The 13,928-nt window shown below is 39.5% G+C and overlaps 1 protein-coding gene across 2 annotated transcripts in view; it reads right to left on the bottom strand.

Annotated features, from left to right (window-relative positions):
* The window catches only part of ADAMTS3 (ADAM metallopeptidase with thrombospondin type 1 motif 3), a 253,410-nt gene that overhangs the window by 63,746 nt on the left and 175,736 nt on the right, over positions 1-13,928 (bottom strand). The window lies entirely within an intron of this gene.

A 13,928-nucleotide genomic window follows, 5' to 3' on the forward strand; every position in this document is an offset into this window, starting at 1 on the left:
ACTTTCACCCTCCTGTGGCCACATCCTCAGTGCAGAACAAAGAGAGTGGATACAGACAGAACAGCCACTAAGTAGTTATTAAATAAATGGAGACTATAAATTAAAGAACTATGTGTTGAAAAGTTTATAGTGGTTAAGTTGCTATAATCCTGAGGGGACAGAATTTGTATCACATAAACTTAAATCACTCCTCTTGCCAGTAACCTTAACTTAAAAACCAAATTAGAGCATGGCAACACAAGGGTATCTAGTTGTATAATTATCAGTCATGATACAGGACTTCATTTCTTATGAGTCTGGTTTTCTCGTGAATGCTGCTAGGGAGCCACTGTAGGTCTCCACGCTTGTTCTGGCCATCATTTAGTTAGCATGTCACTGTCATAGTTATATCTGGAAATCCATGAGACACCAAAGTAAGAAGTCGGTCAGAAAATACATCCGAGGGGAAAATAAAAGAAGAAACACTTTTTTTTCCATTTTATACAGTTGAAGAAATTTAATTTTACTTTCCCAATGGACAACACACACATACACACAGACACACAATACAAATATCCATATCTATATCCATCTATCCATTTATCTATCTGCTGAGATAGAGAATGAGAGGAATTCTCAGGTTCTAATTTTCTTGATTATCTGCTTTCATATTTCCATATTTTTGGAAGAAAAATGTTTTTTGTGAAATGAAAAATAAAATTTATCACCTGGATGCTAAAATAAAAGATATTATTCAAAACTGCTGGTATAAAACTGAAAGTGGATTCATTTCCATTTCAAATATATGTAAGCTGAAAAGGATTTTATTTTACAAACTGCCCTGATGTCTAGAACCCCCCCCATATCTAAAAACAAGTTTGACAGAACCCGTTCTGACTCATGCTTTTGTATGGGAGGCTCACTTAATGCTGCCCTTGAGCCCGTAAACCCTTTGAATCGGTGTCTGACATTAACAAATGGGCATCTTCCTCCCCATGTTTGCAGTTTTAACAAAGTTGGAGGAGGGGAAAAGGTGTCTCTTGGCCAGGAAGACTGATGGGCATACCCTAGACACATGGGATTAGAAGTAGTAGAGGTAGGGATCTTTCTCACACCCTTTTTGCTATGAAAAAACACAAAGAAACCCCAGCAGCCTCCCCTGCAAGGACAGACATAAGCTCCGAATATCACTCCTCAGGTTTGAAAGCTATCCTGTAATTCGCTTTGACCCAAGCCCAAATGCAAGATCATTAGCTGGGAAATTTCTTCTCATCGGGGGATCACACTGACGCCACAGTACATAAATAGCCCTTACCGCCATCCACATCAAACAGAAAGTTTTCCTAAAAAGTTTTTAAGAGCTGCAACCCACATTGAGGGCAGGAGACTACACCTGCAGTCAGCTTTACCTCATTCGACCTCCAGCCTTTTCACACTCTTGGGAAAGTGAAAGGATATGATAGCTCATGTACACACAGGAAACTCCTACATGAGCTCCCAGTTCTAAAAAGGACTCTTTTTGGCAGAACTGCCAGTGACCATGTCCAATGCAAATATACTGAGCAATGTCATCATATCGTTAAGTCTGATGCATGAATGGAGAAGACTAAGTACTTATTTCGGAAAGACAGTTCCATTCAGCTCTAACACACCTTTGGTTTGGCCTTTGAATCCCTCCTTAAATAGGTGGTTTTCTGGTTAAGAGAAGAAAATCTCTTTTTTCATTGCATGAGGAACCTAGAAAGGAAGAAGGAAGCCTTTTTCCTTCAACCTTTGCCCTGATTCAATCGAATACACTTCTGTCCCTACAGTGCCCTTTCTATGATTCCTAAAGTGGGCACTTGTCAAACAGTGCAAAGAAAGACAGTGAAGGAATTTCTGGCACTTTTTATCCATATGCATCAGTAGGCATTAAAGACAATTCTGAGGCTGTGAAACACCTTCACTCATAACGAATTTTCCCCAGTATGCCCACCTTGTCACGGGCTTTGTAATCAGACATACTTGGATTCAAATCCGGGCAGTGGCCATCATCACAATGTGATTTTTTTTTTTTTAAAGATTTTATTTATTTATATGACAGAGAGACAGATCAAAAGTAGGTGAGGGGGTCGGGGAAGCAGGCTCCCCACTGAGCAGAGAGCCAGATGCGGGGCTCGATCCCAGGACCCTGAGATCACGACCTGAGCTGAAGGCAGAGGCTTAACCCACTGAACCACCCAGGCGCCCCCATAGCAATGTGATTTTATTTAAGATGTTTACCCTCTCTAAACCTCACTTTCCTCATCTGTAAAATGGGATAATCCCTACTTTGCAGACTTGCTGTAAAGAGAAGATTATAGTAAAAGCACTATATGTACAGTGCTTAGAAAAAGCGCTCAAGAAAGAGTATTCACTGTTATTATTGCCATGATGGTGATGGTGACGGTGGTGGAGATTTCCCATTGAGGGACGTCTTCTATACCTTTCTTAAGCTTTCTACATTTTATTTTATAAATCGGAAATTTTACTTTTTTAATCTATAGAGATAGGAAAAAAAAATCTAGAATTAGTGAAGGGACATCTAAACTGCTAATAACTTTAGAAAGAATGAGGGTTAACAATATTTCCTGCAGAGCATAAAGTAGGTACAATACAAGGAGAAAAGAATGTACAATATTTACTTTCAGGTAAATTAAGATGAAATCCAATGAGACAAGCTTGTTTCATAGATTAAAACCCTAATATGAAATTGGAAAAAGTTAGTTAATAGATGGCACTGATCTTCACTTAATGCATAATTATTGAGTACCTGTACATGTCACAGACCCCGAGAAGGTAAAGAACCACTTGGAACCTCTTTGGATGTTAGAACCACATGGTTATACTGGATTTATATTCAGAATGGAGCTGAGTTCGTATCACGAAGTCACAAACCACTACGTAGGCTTGAAAGACTTACACTCCTTCTAGCTTAAGCAGATCTCATCAGGGGACTAGAACATGATTTCCAGCAATAGCTTTATAAAACTTCAAAGTTTAAAAGCTGACACCAGCTTTGACAACATTTAAGATGCCTCTATGTCTAATTCTGTGTTATTTCTGTGCCCCATTTAATATAGGAACAGGAATAATTAAAGGTGAGTATCGTGCTAATCATGTCCAAACACCTGTCCACCAGGGATGTTTACCACTAAGAGGATTGAAAGAAATCACAGAGAAGGCAATAGGCAAGATTAAGAAGCAAAAACAGAGTGAAGTTTTCCATCTGGAGTAGCAAACCAGAACAGTGGGGGCACTCTGTTGGCAACCCCTTAAGTAAGCGCATTCAAGGTGAGTTGAATGGCTGTACCTGAGTTGGACAGCAGAGAGTGACTGATGTGATAACAGAATCAGTGGGAAGACTGGGCATCTTATAGACAAATAAATAAACAAGGCCCTACCACAGGTGCAGTGTGTGTCACTCCAGAAAAGTGATGCTCAGAATATCTTTCAAGCTTCCCAGAAATATCAAAGGCAATCTGTCTTAGTAATGAGAGTGAGTTTCCTTTCTTCAAACTTTTTTGAAACTGAACCTTTTGAGTTACTGATAAGAATTAATTACCATTTGGAAACATTTTGATTGTACCCATTTTTGTCCCCACTAGCTTCCTAATTGTTGTATATGAGTTTTCAGAAAAAGAGTAATTTTGCTATGAAGCCCATTTTTATTAAAGATATATGAGAGGCACACTGGTGACCGACTAAGTCACAATAAATATAGTTAATTTTAGGGTTAAAAACAGGATGGTACCTAGTATTAAATAAGAATTTTGAACTGACCAGACAGATAAAGTGGAATACAATGCATTTTGCTGATTATAAACACTTGGGCTTCAGACATGTTCGGGATGGAGCACCACATGTTTACATCACCTAATCATATTTACAGGAAGTGTAAGTATAGACTGATGAAATCACTCCCACCCCAGAAGAAATTCTATAGTCCGAAAAATGATAGGAGACAAAGGTAAAATTAGAAAAGTACAAGTTTTGATCAAGTTCTGAATCTGATACAAGTACATTTGGGGTAGGCAAGCAACCTCGAACGTTCTGTGACAGAGACCATGACAGACACCACTATCCTCATCCATTCTCTCTTCCCTAAGGAGTAGACTGTGAGTTTTTCTTGAGGTGGTCATAAACTCAGCTAAAAGTCATTTGCAGTCTCTCTTGGGACTAAGCACCCCGCATGACCAAGGATAATTCAGTGACATAAGAGCAGAAGTACTGCTTGTACTCCAGTGGCTTCAGTGGGCTGATATGAAAGGCTTCCGCCAAGGCTCGTCAAAGGAGTGTGATTCCTCTTGGTAGGTTAAGACCTTGTGATCCTTTATTCAGTATTCCTTCCTGCTTCCCGGACATGGACATGATGTCAGCAGTTCTATGAGTAACCTTAGAATCAAGACATGCGCTTAGGTTGATAGGGGAGCTCTAAAGGAGAGATCTGACACCCCCCTGCAGTGCCTAGCACCAGACTTTGTTACATACGGGGGACAGCACTTCCATCATGTTTAGGCCAATTTTGGGTGTTCTTTTATATGTCACTGAATCTAGCCCTCATAGATAGGACAGTGACAATAATTTTGTTGCATAAATTCCTCATGCTCTCCTGCTTCATTTGGGAATGCAAGTTAATTTTCATGTGGATAAGTGAATGATAAAGTAAGGTTCAGTTTACCAAAATGTCCCAGTTTTCTTCGTGGTCCAACTTCAGAAAATGAGGAAGGAAATGTTTTACAGTAACCAAAAACATAGCATGAGTCTATCTATATCAATTTAACATTCTTCACGACCAGAATATGGTTGTGAAAATGAGGTGACCGGGATGCCACAAGCTGAATTTTCCAATAGTAGGTGGAGATCCTAAGATCAGAGCTAAAAATAGGCATAAAATTCAACAAATGTCATACGCTAACATCGGAAACAGAGAGGAGTTAAGTCGTGTTGACCTGTTAAATCATCCAATAGTGATTTTTTCCACTAACACCTTTTCAAAAAAATTTATATTTTTGTAATTCCTAAAAAGATACACTAATAGCACCCCACTATATGGGGGCATCATGCCATCAAGATATAAAAGATTTCTGTGAAAAACAGCTGAACCCTTCACCAACCGGGAAATTCCATAATGATAGTTCAAAGAACTATATTCAGGCCAATTCATGATGTCAATTCTGAAGTCTCATTAAGTAACTGTTGCTTTTTTTAAAAAAAGACATCACCATTGAATGAATATTAGTTTCCGTGATTTCTTTTCCCCAAAAGTTCTAATTCTCAAATACACATTTGCTTTTGTTTTCATTGACTACTTCAAGGGATAGCATACAGGCTTTTTTTAAAAAAGTGGAAAGCATCTTGCTTTTCAAGTGAAAAAAACATTTTTATGATTTGAGTTTATGATCATTAACTAATAAAACAGAATAGTCACCTCAATGTCCAATACTTACAACATTCTGACTTTTAGTGTGAGTCTCTTGTATGTCAGTTAAAATATTTTAAGCTGCGAATAAAACTTGCAAGTATTTTAAGCAACCAGGAAATATATTCGTTTGCATTACAACAGGCCCGGAAGTCAGGTGACTCCTGGGATTAATTGGTTTATTGACACATCATCAGGTAAGCAGTTTTCTCCATCTCTCATCCTGCCATTCTTGGTGAAATCACTTTATTCCAGATCAGATTCTTTGATTATTTCAAAATGGCAGCACCAATACCAGCATCATATCCACATACCACAACTTGTGTCTTCTAGTGCTTGTTTCTTAGGAGTAGGCAAAAATCTTTCCTAGAAGCCCAGTACATTTAACTATAGGTTTTAGTGGCCAGAACGGAGTCACGGGCTCCTGTAAAAATCATTCACAGAAAAGAACAGAACCCCACCTAGGTCTTAGTCCCATCAGAAAATCAGCCCCTGCAACTGAGCCTGGCCTGCCCTGAATATGAAGTGGGGAGGCCCTGAAACCCCACCCCACCCCCCCAAAAAAAGAGAGAGAGAGAGAGGAAAACTGATGCTGTACAGGCGACCCACACTGCTGAATTCTCCATTTCAGATCCCTCTCTTCCTGCATTCCCTACCACTGATCTTCTACTGGTCTCTTTTATTCTTAGTTTGCATTAATGCAGTTTGTGTTTCATTTCTGTTACTGCAATCTGTTGGCCTAGGGATCACTTCTGCATTCTCTCTCTCTTTTCTTTTTCCTTTAAGATTTTTATCTTTATTTGATACAGAGAGAAACAGCGATGAGGAACACAAGTAGGGGGAGTGGGAGAGGGAGAAGCAGGCCTCCCCCTGGGCAGGGAGCCTGATGTGGGGCTTGATCCCAGGACCCTGGGGTAGTGATCTGAGCTGAAGGCAGACGCTTAACAACTGAGCCACCCAAGCTCCCCTCACTTCTGCATTCTCTTGCAAGACAGAGTCCTTCATTCCCATGATATGGGACCCATATCATTCATTGTTGCTTGCCTAGCCCATTCCAATTGTTTCTTGAATAAATTACTGAAATGTTCAGGTGTGGGCAGAGTTGTCAGACAAAATACAGTATACTCTGTTATACTGAAATTTCATTTAAGTAACACTTTTGATATATAAATATGTCCCAAATATTGCACGAGATGGGCCTAATACTAAAAACTTACTCAAAGAAATTAAAATTTAAATGCAAATCTTGTATTTTTATCTGCTAAATCTGGCAGCTGTAGGTGTGGGAGGATCTTTCTCCAGGAGGTCCACATAGTTACACGGTTTTATGCCCACTCACCCTCCATTTCCTGCTCTACCCCTGTATACTCAGCTCTGGTATTGTAGGCACTGACCCAGGGATGGGTCAAGAATTGACCCATTTCCTTGACTCTATTGATCAGTGAATGGATTGGCAAGTGGTCTAAGTCATACCAATTAAACGATGACCTTGGATTATTTTATTTATGGTTACTAGGAAAGAGAAATTCCCTCTACTAAGCTTGAAACTGGAGTGTATGACACGGAAGCTGCCTGGGACTAGCGTGGGGAGAGCTCTTGATCGATGTTTAATGCAAGAAGAGGAAAGTGAAGATGACTAATGGGGAGAACAGATTATCCTTCAAAGACGACTCTGAGCCACTGAATTCAACAATTCCTGAAACCTTGGTCTTCTCAATTTCATGAATACTTAAACTACCACCACCTCATTTTCTCTCTTACAACTGAGTTTTGCTTAAGACAGTTTGATGTTAGTTCCTAACAACTGAAACGAAAAGAGCTCTGATGAATAAACCCATCTAAGCCCTTCCTGTGACAGTCATCAATTATCATCTTCCTTCCTGCTCTTCTTTAACAAGTTGTTCTTGGGCTATGTAGTCCTCTAAAAAGGTTGACATGTTCTGTTTAATCTCCCAAATTAATTATTTTATTCTCTATCTCATTTGAAATGAAGGGCTTTACTACTAGTGATCTATGTCTTCATGTGTTTCTTCTGTTGTTCTTATTCAGCTAAAACTATAAAAACTTAACTTTGAAGGACAGCACAGTTTTTCATTTCCAAATATTATCCCTCTGTACAATGAATAGCATTTTAATTAACATCTCTCCTCTTCTAAATTATATTCCTTCTTACTCCTGGTTTTTGCAGATGACCTTTCCGAAATCCAAGAGTACAAGGAGTCCCTACATTCATGTACTACAGCATGTTCTAGTAATCTGACCCTGCTAGAAGTCAACGTTTTCTACGTAAGCTCAACTTCACAAAGGAGAGAAAATTCCATTTCATAGCTGCCAATTTCAAAGCTCAAATTATGTTCATCTGTTGTCTCTTAGGTGCCACTTTATTAAGGGTAAAGAGATTTCTTCAGTTCAGACTTTCCCTGAAACTCTGTTTGAGCACACTAAACTTTTTCCAAAGGCATATGGAGTGATTTAATAAAAGGTTTAGTAAATGTGACATTTAGATTAAGTATTTACACATCTACAACACCAAACAGAATTTATCCTAAGTGACTAAAAATTCACTTAGATCAGGATTTTCCAAATAAGGATTTGGTTTTGCTAAGAACACATGGTAGTTTAGAAACTTGCCTTTTTATTGTTTTATAATAAAATTTTACTATGCTATCACCAATAAATTTTTACCAAAGCTTCAAAAACATGGAATTAAACATGCATTTTACCCATAAAATGACAATACTAAAGTGGTCATCTACATTTTTTTTAATCAGAAGTCGTATGCTCATTTGAATAATGCTGATCAAACAGTTTTGACTTATGTTCAGATGAAAGGTTATTTTTAAACAAACTGTGATTTATTCATACTCCTCAGCAATAAAAAAGAAAAAACTGTGCATACACAACCAATATACAGAAATCAGTAGCATTTCCATACACTAATGGTGAAAACACAGAAAGAGAAATTTAAAAAACAACCCCATTCATAATTGCACCCAAAAGAATAAAATACCTAGGAACAAACTTAACTAGAGATGTGAAAGACGGTACTCTGAAAACTATAAAACACTGATGAAAGAAACTGAAGATAACACAAACAAATGTAATGATATTCCACACTCATTGCCTGGAAGAAATAAGATTGTTAAAATATTGTTTTAATTATATTGAATTATAATAATTCAATTATATTGAATATTGTTAAAATGTCTATATTACCCAAAGTATTCTACAGATTCAATACCATCCCTATCAAAATACCAACAGCGTTTTTCATAGAACTAGACCAAATAATATCCTTTGTGGTATAACAAATAACGCAAGCAATCCTGAGAAAGAACAAAGTTGGAGGTATCAGAATTCCAGATTTTTAAGATGTACTACTAAGCTGTAGCAGTCAAAACAATATGGTACTGACACAAAAATAGACGCATAGATCAATGGAACTGAATAGAGAGCCCAGAAATAAACCCATACAAACATGGCCAATGAATCTTTGACAAAGGAGGCAAGGATATACAGTGGGGAAACAGCCCTTTTAATAAAGGGTGCTGGGGAAACAGCTCCATGTAGGAGAATGAAACTGGACCACTTTCAAACACCATACACAAAAATAAGCTCAGAATGGATAAAGACCTGAAGGTGAAACCTAAAACCATAAAAATCCTAAAGAGAACACAGGCAGTAATTTCTCTGCCATTGACCTTAGCAACATGTTTCTAGATGTTTCCTTAAGGCAAGGGAAACAAAAGCAAAAAGAAACCGTAGGGACCACACCGAAATAAAGCTTTTCTTTCCTCAGTGAAGGAAACCATCAACAGAACAAGAAGACAACCTACCAAATGGGAGAAGATATTTGCAAATGATATGTCCGAGAAGGGGTTAATATCTAAAACATAGAAAGGTTAATTTTATAATCCTAACATATCATCAGTGTATTTAAGCCATAGTAATTATTGCAAATTTAAGATAAATTATGACAGAACAGTATTTGCCATCAAATACTATTACTGGAAAGTGTAATTCCTAACCCCAAAGTAATATTATCCAGGTGAAATTTAATAACAAGGTATGTTTTGCATTAAAAAAAAAAGTTAAACCATTCCTAAAATGAATTTCCATTAAAGACACTTATTTGCTAAAATAAAACTATTCTTAATCTTACAAATAAAATCCACCCGAGGGAAAGAAATATTGTTGTTATTTACATTTTACTCATATATATACATGCTCCCACATAGTCCTGATCATATGGAAGCCAAAAAATTAAGCATGTTTTTATATCTTCTGTTTTTATAAACATAGGGAATACAGTTTTAATAGCTGTTTTCATGCACTGTTTTCTAACATTTCTGTCACTTATGCATCGGTTTTGACTGATTTTTTTCCCATCCTATTGGGTTGCATTTTCCTCTCCCTTTGCATGCTTGTACTTGTTTTTTAAGATTTTATTTATTATTTATAAGACAGACAGAGATCACAAGCAGGCAGAGAGGCAGACAGAGAGAGAGGAAGGGAAGCAGGCTTCCTGCTGAGCAGAGGGCCCCATATGGGGCTCGATCCCAGGACTGTGGGATCATGACCTGAGCTGAAGGCAGAGGCTTCAACCCGCTGAGCCACCCAGGTGCCCCTGCACGCTTGCTAATTTTGACCTGATGTCTGCCACAGTGCATTTACCTTGCTGGTTGCTGATGTATTCTTACTCCCGTAAATATTCTTGAGCTTTATTCTTGGATGCAGTCAAATTACCTGGAAACAGTTTGGTCCTTTCAGGTCTTGCCGAAGATAAATTATAAAGGACCAGAACAGTGCTCATGTAGAGCTAATTATTCACCACTACTGAGGGAAGACTTCCTGTGGGCTCCATCCACTGCAGCGTGAATCTTGAGACGTTCCAGTCCGTGTAGTTTGAACAAGCACTGTTCCAGCCCCAGGCCAGCATGGGCACTGTTACCTCTGACCCCCTCAGGCAGTGGTTCTTTTCCCACCTTTGCAAAATCTTCTCTATATATGTGCTGATTAGAACTTGACTAAATACTAGTGGGGAACACATTCAGATCTTCTGAGTTCTACCTCTGCATAATTCTCTTGTCACGCACAGTTCTGGGAACTCTGGCTACCTTCATGTCTCAGACGCTCTGCTCTGGTTTCTCCACTCTGAATGTCTGCAGGCTCGGCCCAGTTGCCCTCCCCTGAGATGCAGGCTGGAACCCCCCAGGAAGCTCACTTCCTTTGTTTCTTATCTCTTCGGGCTCCCTATCCTTCACCACCAGATACCTGGTATTTTGCAAACCACTGTTTCATATATTTTGTCCATTTCTGGTAGTTTAAGTCAGGAGGGTACATCCGTCTCTGTTGTTCCATCTTGGGTAAGAGCAGAAGTTTATTTGATTTGGTTTTGCTAAGAACATATGGAAGTTTAGAAACTTGGATTTATAGGCATGTTACTCTGTAACATGACTTAGAATTTTCTACAGCAAGTCAGCTTTCCCTAAATAGCTTTCTATACACATTTACTTGGATTTGTGGAAGTTAGGCAGTAGTGAAATGTTCAGTATAAAGACCCTGACAGTACTCTTAATTAAAAAAAAAAATTCATACTTCCATAAGATACTAAATCTCCTTGAATATGTTCTTGTAACATATGATATCATATACAAAAAAGAGACATTTAAGGTTAAACATCACTTGGAGCTCAAAAAATATATATACCCTGTTCATCTCACTCCTAGAACAATCTGTATTTCTTTGTTCATTAAAAGCTGGCTGAGCCAAGAGGTACTGTAAATGTGTTTACAGAAAAAGACTGTCTTCCAAGGGTAGGCCTCTCTCAAAAACGCTGCTTGTTACTTAACACAAACATGGAAGGAAAAAAAAAATGCAAAACCTTAGCAAACACAGGTATCACTGCACAGTCCAAAGAACACAATGTTTGAAATATTCACTGAAAATGTTTTGCACTGAGTTTTGTAAAGAATTATAAACTAGGTCTTTAAAAAAAAAATCATATGTAGATGAGAGAAAATTGGGGGCGAATGGCAGGAAGTCATGTTTCAGCAGTGAAGGCAAGAAATAAATCCTTCAAATCAGGGTTCACTGTGGGACATTTCCTAAAATCAACAACATGGGCTCCAATGAGCGGGACGAAACTGCTCACTCAAAAAAGAAATCTCATCAACAGGAAAGTGAGACCTTTTTGCATCTTTAGCTCAAGAAATCTAAAAACTGGGGTTACACGCAAACAATGAAAGGGAACACTACATCAAAAACCAATGATATACTGTGTGGTCACTAATATATCACAATTTTTTAAAAAGAAATTAACATTTATACATTCAGCTCACATTGAGGAATAGCATATCTGATGGGTTAACCCAGATGTAGTGAGAACATTTCACCACTGACTGTCATCAAAATCAATAAATACTGATATTTTCTTCAAGTATTGGATGGGAAATCCAGACAAGTCTGTTTCTAAGTGAGGGTGAGCTGATTTCATCTCAACTCATTCAGGAGTTCTGAAGATCTAGTAGGTGGGTGATACAAAAAGAAGCTTCACAAATGGAAACACTAGGATTACGTGCAATTACTGACGTTCCTTTCCTGGCTCACTCCTCCTGCACTTGACTTGATTTCTTCACTCTCCTCCTCCCTAGCTTGCACCCAACTCTTTCCAGACATTTCTTGAGCACATCTGTAGCACGGAATCTGACCTCGCTTCTGGGAATAGAAGGTGGTTAATCCCAGTTCCCGTCATTAAGGTGGTCACAGTGTAATAGGGAGAAATAGATAAACGGATACTTTGATACAAGGTAAGTGTGTAACTGAAGTAGAACCAATGTACTCTACTAGAAGAAATGCAAGGCTATTTCAACAGAGGAGGTGACTTCTCGGCTGGATTTTAAAAAGATTCACCGAAGTCAGACATGTGGAGAAAGAGGGAGGGCCAGTCCAGGCAACGACACACGTGCAGACGACCTGACAAGGACCGACAGATGGCGGGGTTGGGGGGTGGGGGGGCAGAACTCCAAAAAGGATGGAACAAAAATAAGTGAAGATTTGTGTGGAGAGAAGCGGTCACTAAGGGAGGCTGAAGCGAGATCGTGAAGAACCTTAAATAATTCACACACAGGTTTAGAGCTGGGTTTGCTGGGGGTCGCTCTGCATCATGCCCGCCATCCTGGCATAAATATTAGGAAGGTTTTCCTTCACCCTCTAATGTGGCCTAGTTTGGACAACCAAATCAAGTTAAGTAAGAAGTCAGCTTACTTCTAGGGCTCTTGGGATCAGAATGTGATTTTTAGAAGGAGGACTAAAGCTCTTAAGTCTCCTTTGCGCACCTACGTTCAGTGATGCCGGAGGCACGGTACTAACACCTTGTTCCGTCGCAGTGATGTTCCTTCCTAGTTGTGCAAACAGGGGCGGTGAACGTGATTATGGGGCAGTCACCACGCGTTCCTACTTCCTTGCATTGTCTGCAGCTGCAGAAGCGGGAGCTACACCCCAGAGTGCTTGCAGAGAGGATGCCCGGTGAGCATGTGGTTACGCCAGCTAGAGCGAGTTCTGAAATCAGGAGTGGCGAATGTGGTTGGGGAGATGCTATCGGACCGGGGTGCTCCAGAGCAGCCTCTTACGTCCAGTTGTGGGCTGCCTGGAGCCTGCAAGGGGCATGAAGGACAGCAGTGCCAGTCATCATCTTCTGAGAAGTCTTCATTCTGGCAGTCAGCAGGTGCGGGGGCAGCTCGCCCATCCCCCCTCCCTGGCCTGAGCTGCAGGAGCAGCTGCCCGGGTGGGCGACTCGGCTGGATCAGCCCAAGAATGAGTCTTGGAGCTCAAGGCGAACGGCCACTTTCCCAATCCTTCCAACAATTTAATGCACACTTAATTCTTTATATTAAATCGTTTCATGCTTAAAATAGCTAGTGTGGTTTCAATTTCCTGGAACCGAACTTTGATATATATATATGGTAAGTTATTTAACAAAGCTGGGCCTCAAGTCCACAGCCCTGTAATGAGAGGGTTGGGTCTTCCAGTGATTGGCAAGATCTCTCCTACCTGTAGAACTTGCTTCCGCGATTCTCTAATTTTGTCAAGTTTGCCGAATACCTCCCTCCATGTCTCTCCTCTTCCGCAGCCCTCGGAACCGCTTCCAACCTGGCCTCTAACTTATATTTCCATATAACCATTTCACTAAGATCACTATTAACGAACTTACAGTTGTCAGAAAACGCACCAGAAGCCCTAGGATGTGTACAAGGCAGCCACTCTTCCATTCAACAAATATTTATTGAGCTCCTCTTCGTGCCCTGTGAGGAGCTCCTAAGTAATATTTTATAAATTTCTTGACGTACTCCAAGCATTTGTTTAGAACCAGCATTCCTGGAAGTATATTTTGTCTTTGTCTTAAATTGTTTGCAATTTAGTAATAACTGTCACTCCCCCAACCTCTAGATACCCCCCCTCTCCACCCCTCTTCATTTCGGGCTTCAGGGCTCCTGTTTCTTTATAGAAA

Source organism: Mustela erminea, chromosome 2 (assembly GCF_009829155.1).
Source record: "Mustela erminea isolate mMusErm1 chromosome 2, mMusErm1.Pri, whole genome shotgun sequence".
Taxonomy (NCBI): Eukaryota; Metazoa; Chordata; class Mammalia; order Carnivora; family Mustelidae; genus Mustela; species Mustela erminea.